This window comes from Convolutriloba macropyga, unplaced genomic scaffold (assembly GCF_964194025.1).
Source record: "Convolutriloba macropyga unplaced genomic scaffold, txConMacr16.3 SCAFFOLD_2745, whole genome shotgun sequence".
In the NCBI taxonomy this organism is placed as follows: Eukaryota; Metazoa; Xenacoelomorpha; order Acoela; family Convolutidae; genus Convolutriloba; species Convolutriloba macropyga.
The window spans coordinates 19,456-27,500 of NW_027451808.1; the positions used below are offsets into that span (position 1 = coordinate 19,456).

The 8,045-nt window shown below is 41.9% G+C and overlaps 1 pseudogene; it reads left to right on the forward strand.

The window, feature by feature from the left end:
* Nucleotides 1–6,331: 6,331 nt before the first annotated feature.
* LOC142356961 (5.8S ribosomal RNA) lies at nucleotides 6,332–6,483 on the forward strand (annotated as a pseudogene).
* Nucleotides 6,484–8,045: the final 1,562 nt, after the last annotated feature.

Here is an 8,045-nt window from a genome sequence, read left to right on the forward strand (position 1 = left end):
AGACTAGTATTATGTTGTTTCTAGTAGGCGAAAGCCGAAACATCAACATGTGAAAATCTGATATTAAATCCTCAATCATTTTCCCTAGTATTATACAGCTACTAGTAGCCGTAATTGGTCAGGGAAACATTGTTGACCGGTGAAACTTCACATGGGAAAGACACACAAATTACTTGACAAAACAATAAGTATTATGCTGTTTCTAGTATGCGAAAGCAGAAACATCAGCATGTGAAAGTTGTGAAGTTGAAAAGTTTTTGTGTTGAGTACGGTGTTGTTACTAGTAACCATGTCGACAGCTGGAAAGCTGTTCTCTAACCAATAAAAGGTAAAACTTCTGTATCTGAAGAGGCGGCGTGATTGAGATTTTTAACAGACTAGTATTATGTTGTTTCTAGTAGGCGAGAGCCGAAACATCGACATGTGAACATCTGGTTTTTAAATCATGAGTCAATTCTCCCTAGTATGATACAGTTGTTAGCCGGTATTGGTAACAGTAGAACAGAGATTTGGAGGGCAAAACCTGCTCATGGGAAATGCTCACAGAGCGCTATCTACCAGTACACATAGTATTATGCTGTTTCTAGTACGCGCGAGCCGAAACATCAGCATGTGAAATGTGTAATCGTGGGTAACTCTAAGTGTGTAGAGTACTGTGTAGTAACTAGTAGCCATGCCAAAGCATGCATTGAAACTCTTCGTGATTTAAAAAGCTCAAAGCAAGATTGACGAGGCCGCAAGGCTATGTCTTTCTAAATTCGAACAAATCGAAAGATTGTTCAAAGTACAATTAAACTGATTGATCCTGTCAGTTGCCATATGCTTGTCTGAAAGACTAAGCCATGCATGTGCAAGCGAAGCTTGAAAAAGTGGAACCGCGAATGGCTCATTAAATCAGTTACTATATATTAGTTGATTTGCAAGCTAAATGAATAACTGCGGTAACCCTGCAGCTAATGCATGCTGATTGTCCGACACTGTCGGAGACTTTTACAAGACTACACCGGGTGATTTGCTAAGTACAGACACATCCCGTGATGAGTCCTAGTAACTGAAAGATCCCAGATAGCTTCGGCTTGGGGACGGAACTTCCGAATTTCTGACCTATCAACCTATGATGGTAGTGTAACGGACTACCATGGTTGTGACGGGTAACGGGGAATCAGGGTTCGATTCCGGAGAGGGAGCCTTAGAAACGGCTACCACATCCAAGGAAGGCAGCAGGCACGCAAATTACCCACTCTCCGCACGAGGAGGTAGTGACTAGAAATAATGATATGAACCTTTATGGTTTGTAATCAGAATGGAATGGACTTAAAAGCTCCATTGATGAACGAGTAGAGGGCAAGTCTGGTGCCAGCAGCCGCGGTAATACCAGCCTCTACAAGCGTATGCAATAGTTGCTGCGTTTAAAAAGCTCATAGTTGGATCTGTTTGAGTAGAACGGCAACATGGTCTTCAGTTAAATCTGTTGACTCGTTCCGCTCATCCTTCGCATCGAAGAAATAGTTTGCACTTAAATGTGACGAACTGTGGAAACGGTGTTTTCACCCTGAGAAAATTAGAGTGTTCAAAGCATCCTTTGGGATCGAATAATAAAGCATGGAATAATGGAGAATGACCCGCTACTCGATTGATGCCGGTTGGCTGAGTGCGGTAATGATTGAAAGGAACAGACGGGGGCATTTGTATTGCTACGTTAGAGGTGAAATTCTTGGATCGTGGCAAGACAAACTACTGCGAAAGCATTTGCCAAGAATGTTTTCATTAATCAAGAACGAAAGTCAGAGTATTGAAGAGGATTAGATACCCTCGTAATTCTGACCATAAACTATACCAACCTACAATTTGTCAAAGTCGATCTTGACTTGGCAAGAGATTAACCGGGAAACCAAAGTTTATTGGTTCCGGGGGAAGTATGGTTGCAAAATCGAAACTTAAAGGAATTGACGGAAGGGCACCACCAGGAGTGGAGCCTGCGGCTTAATTTGACTCAACACGGGAAAACTCACCCGGTCCAGACATCTTAAGGATTGACAGATTGAATATCTTTCATGATTATATGGGCGGTGGTGCATGGCCGTTCTTAGTTAGTGGAGTGATCTGTCTGGTTAATTCCGATAACGAACGAGATCTTCTCCATCTAAATAATGAAATTCACTATATGTGAATTCAAACACTTCTTAGAGGAACTATGCGGAATTAAATACCGCAGATGAAGTGAGGCTATAACAGGTCTGTGATGCCCTTAGATGTTCTGGACTGCACGCGCGCTACACTGTGTACTTTTAGATTGAGTACTCAGCCCTTGGTCCGAAATGGACTGGGCAATCAGAGAAAAGTACAGCGCTTCAAGGGGATCGTCTGTTGTAACTTGCAGACGTGAACCAGGAATTCCTGGTACTTATGAGTCAACAACTCATAGGGATTACGTCCCTGCCCTTTGTACACACCGCCCGTCGCTACTACTGATTGGATAGTTAAGCAAGAATTGCAAATTCCTACTGTTGGGACTTCGGTCTCCGGCAACGGGATGAAGCGGATCGAGCTTAATTGTCTAGAGGAAGTAAAAGTCGTAACAAGGTTTCCGTAGGGGAACCTGCGGAAGGATCAGTGATTGATTCCTTCGGGCATGGCTGCTGGTAGAGGCCATGTCTGTAGTGCGCATGACGCTCTGTCGCTAGAGATTGCTTGGCAACCAATCTCGAATTATGTATCGAGCTCAAAAACTACTTGTGTGGATACATAGTTCAGCAGTCATGGCAAGGGACTGCTTAAAGGGAGACTAGTTAGCAAAAGCAGCCTAGCAGAACTGCAGCTATCTAGATCTCAGAAGCTGGGTTATAGAAGCCCAGCTATAGACTTGTGAATGAGAAAGGCCTAAAAAGGTCCACAAGTCGCGTGGTTAGAACCGACACGCAAAAATCCCAGCGAGTGACAGAGCGTTGCGCTGTTCAGTGGGAAAGAGTTGAGCTACTCGGGGCGCCCACTGAACTTGCTCCGAGCCAAAGGCTCGAAAAAACACAGCTTAGCCTCAGATCCTTTACATAGAAGGCTAGCTAAAATAAACTTACCTTGGACGAGGGTAAAGTTTAGTCAGTTCTTAGGGGAGAGTAATCCACAGCTTCTCGCCCTCTGAACATTCTCCCAGATATGTAGGTCTGGGAGAGTCTCCTCCTGTTCTTCGGAATCTGGAGGTAGACAAAGACAGTACGATACGATCTTGCATCGGGATGACTAACCGATAATGATCATAATCTGACAATTTTTCCGGCTTGAGGCACCGGAGTCAGATTAAAGACACATACTGAACTAAAGGCGTATGTGCAAAGCTTGTCGGAGTGTAGAGAGTCAAGCTGAGTTGACTCGTCACGTGGTGATGACAACAGCCATGTGCAAAACACTCACAACTTTATCGTCTATGTGGAAAAGGTTGCTAACAGCGCTCTCTATGAGAGGCCCTCGCATATAACTATACGAGGAAAAGGCGATAGAGTTGTTTGAATGTGGGGCAGGTTCATCGACAAGCTAAGTTGATCACATTCTTGTTGTGGCATCCTACTAGAATTGGTCACGGTCTGCACCAACTCTCCCCAAGTTGGCCAGACTTAAAACTAGAAATAAGGTTTGCAGCTATGTGAACCTAGAAACTGTAAAGGAGTTGAAAGAACTTAAAGGAATTGAAAGAGGCCTTGAGGTATATCCTCTTGGTAAAGACCCACAAAAGCTCACAAAAGTGGCTTCGAAGGGCAAAACTGGTTCATCCAAAACAATTGGAGAGCTTAAAGCAGAACCAATTCGAATGAAACACTATTGGTGAAACTTCATCATGAGAACGTCACAAGCTGATCACGCTCTATGATATGACTAGTATTATGTTGCTTCTAGTAGGCTAAGCGCAAGCCGAAACATCAACATGTGAAAGTCGTAGAATTTTGCAATCAAACTGTGGCTAGTACTGTGATGTTACTAGTAACCTGGTGTTCCGTCATATGGCCAAGAGAGCATTTGAAGGCGAAACTTCTGCATGGGAAAGCTGCATCATGATCAAAATTTTATATCGAGTATTATGTTGACGTTAGTAGGCCTTGGCCGAAAACGCAGCATGTGAAAGGTATAGATAAAAGTTATTGTTGCAGTCAGTACTGTGTAGTTACTAGTAGCTGGATTTAAGCTCAAAATGAGACACTGTTGGTGAAACTTCATCATGAGAATGTCACAAGCTGATCAAGCTCTATGATATGACTAGTATTATGTTGCTTCTAGTAGGCTAAGCGCAAGCCGAAACATCAACATGTGAAAGTCGTAGAATTTTGCGATCAAATTGTGGCTAGTACTGTGATGTTACTAGTAACCTTGTGTTACGTCATATGGCCAAGAGAGCATTTGAAGGCGAAACTTCTGCATGGGGAAGCTGCATCATGAACAAAAGTTTATATCGAGTATTATGTTGACATTAGTAGGCCCTGGCCGAAAGCGCAGCATGTGAAAGGTATAGATAAAAGTTATCGTTGCAGTCAGTACTGTGTAGTTACTAGTAGCTGGATTTAAGCTCGAAATGAGACACTGTTGGTGAAACTTCATCATGAGAACGTCACAAGCTGATCACGCTCCATGATATGACTAGTATTATGTTGCTTCTAGTAGGCTAAGCGCAAGCCGAAACATCAACATGTGAAAGTCGTAGAATTTTGCGATCAAATTGTGGCTAGTACTGTGATGTTACTAGTAACCTTGTGTTACGTCATATGGCCAAGAGAGCATTTGAAGGCGAAACTTCTGCATGGGGAAGCTGCATCATGAACAAAAGTTTATATCGAGTATTATGTTGACGTTAGTAGGCCCTGGCCGAAAGCGCAGCATGTGAAAGGTATAGATAAAAGTTAGCGTTGCAGTCAGTACTGTGTAGTTACTAGTAGCTGGATTTAAGCTCGAAATGAGACACTGTTGGTGAAACTTCATCATGAGAATGTCACAAGCTGATCAAGCTCTATGATATGACTAGTATTATGTTGCTTCTAGTAGGCTAAGCGCAAGCCGAAACATCAACATGTGAAAGTCGTAGAATTTTGCGATCAAATTGTGGCTAGTACTGTGATGTTACTAGTAACCTTGTGTTACGTCATATGGCCAAGAGAGCATTTGAAGGCGAAACTTCTGCATGGGGAAGCTGCATCATGAACAAAAGTTTATATCGAGTATTATGTTGACATTAGTAGGCCCTGGCCGAAAGCGCAGCATGTGAAAGGTATAGATAAAAGTTATCGTTGCAGTCAGTACTGTGTAGTTACTAGTAGCTGGATTTAAGCTCGAAATGAGACACTGTTGGTGAAACTTCATCATGAGAACGTCACAAGCTGATCACGCTCCATGATATGACTAGTATTATGTTGCTTCTAGTAGGCTAAGCGCAAGCCGAAACATCAACATGTGAAAGTCGTAGAATTTTGCGATCAAATTGTGGCTAGTACTGTGATGTTACTAGTAACCTTGTGTTACGTCATATGGCCAAGAGAGCATTTGAAGGCGAAACTTCTGCATGGGGAAGCTGCATCATGAACAAAAGTTTATATCGAGTATTATGTTGACGTTAGTAGGCCCTGGCCGAAAGCGCAGCATGTGAAAGGTATAGATAAAAGTTAGCGTTGCAGTCAGTACTGTGTAGTTACTAGTAGCTGGATTTAAGCTCGAAATGAGACACTGTTGGTGAAACTTCATCATGAGAACGTCACAAGCTGATCACGCTCTATGATATGACTAGTATTATGTTGCTTCTAGTAGGCTAAGCGCAAGCCGAAACATCAACATGTGAAAGTCGTAGAATTTTGCAATCAAACTGTGGCTAGTACTGTGATGTTACTAGTAACCTTTTCTTACGTCATATGGCCAAGAGAGCATTTGAAGGCGAAACTTCTGCATGGGGAAGCTGCATCATGAACAAAAGTTTATATCGAGTATTATGTTGACGTTAGTAGGCCCTGGCCGAAAGCGCAGCATGTGAAAGGTATAGATAAAAGTTATCGTTGCAGTCAGTACTGTGTAGTTACTAGTAGCTGGATTTAAGCTCGAAGTGAGACACTGTTGGTGAAACTTCATCATGAGAACGTCACAAGCTGATCACGCTCTATGATATGACTAGTATTATGTTGCTTATAGTAGGCTAAGCGCAAGCCGAAACATCAACATGTGAAAGTCGTAGAATTTTGCGATCAAACTGTGGCTAGTACTTTGATGATGCTTGTAGCCAACCGAATTGGTTGAAAAGCCCAATAAGTAAGCTAACTTGGGAGAGCTTGTTGGAAACCAAATGCTACTAGATTGGTCCAAATACATCCTTCAACAGGGGATCACTTGGCTCGCTTTACGAAGAGGAGCACAGCTATATGTGTTAATTCGGTATGAATCGCAAGATTTGTTTACCGACCTCTCTAACGCAAAAGGCGGTCTCGGCTTCGGCTGTTGACTGCGTCCGATTCAGGGTTATATAACTCTCGATTGAACACATTGATGTTCTATTGTTGGTGCTTCCAATAAAATTGGAACACTTAAAGCAGAACCGATTCAAATAATAGCATTCTGATCAATGATTGCATTCCTTGATCAAGAACTGCTGGAGTCATTGTGATGGCGAATTTTCTTCATAAGAAAATTGCAAAGAGACGGAACTTAATGAGACTAGTATTATGTTGTTTCTAGTAAGCGGAAGCTGAAACAGCAACATGTGAAAATCAAGTTTTGTTCAATGATCTCGAGGCGATAAGTACTATGAAGCAACTAGTAGCCTAAGCATGACTCAGATTTGAGACAGTCAAAAAGACTGGCGAAACTTCTTCACATGAAAGTTACATAGAGAACTACAAATGTATACAGCGAGTATTATGTTGTTTCTAGTAGGCGAAAGCTGAAACATCAACATGTGAAAGTTGTCTGCAAACTGTAGAACGATATGTGATTAGTACTGTGCTGTTACTAGTAGCCAGTCTGACTGTAGAAGCCAAGACAAAGGGAAACTAATGCATCTGAAAAGGACAAGTTATGGAAAGGTATGCACGATAAGTATTATGTTGTTTCTAGTAAGCGGCAGCTGAAACATCAACATGTGAACGTCGTTGTGTACAGTAACCTAGAACTATATAGTCCTTAGTAACGTGCATTTACTAGTACCTGTAATTGGTATTCAGACTCAGGCAGTTTGGAATAGTTTGGCAAAGATGCACCAGAGAAAACTGGGATTTGATACAGAAATTGTTGAATACAAGTATTATGCTGCTTCTAGTAGGTTGAATCCGAAACATCAGCATGTGAAAATTGAAAACATTTCTGGTTCGAATTGTCACAAGTATTTGGTGATCTGAGTAGCCAAACTCACTACAACGCCAATTGAAGGCAAAAATTCTCAACGGGAAAAGCTATTCTCATTGAATGAGCTAACAAGACGAGTATTATGTTGCTTCTAGTAGGCGAAAGCCAAAACATCAACATGTGAAAGTCTTGCTGAACAAATTTAATGTTGTTGAGCTCAGTACCGTGTGAATTAGTAGCCATAATTGGCGAGCGAAAATTGAACTGGCGAAACTTCGTCTTTGGAAAATTGCAGATGCCGAGCACTTATTTTGCAACGAGTATTATGTTGACTGTAGTAAGCGAAAGCCGAAACAGCAACATGTGAAAGCTGTTGAAATTTGTGGTCATTTTGCAATAAGTACAAGGAGTGTAACTAGTAGCCAGGTCAAAATTTGGGATAAGAATGAGCAAAAATTCTGCATGAGAACAGTTGAAATTATGAAACTAAATTACAAAGACTAGTATTATGTTGTTTCGAGTACGCGAAAGCGGAAACATCAACATGTGAACGTTTGTAACGAAGTTTCGTTAATTTTCAGCCTAGTACTGAGCAAGAACGAGTAGCCTCATCTCCAATCCCACGCAAAATGTAGTGAAATATGTGAGTGAACCTTATTCACGGTGAGGGTTTCCCGAGGTCTGTATTGCAGCGAGTATTATGTTGCTTCTAGTAAGCGAAAGCTGAAACAACAACATTTGAA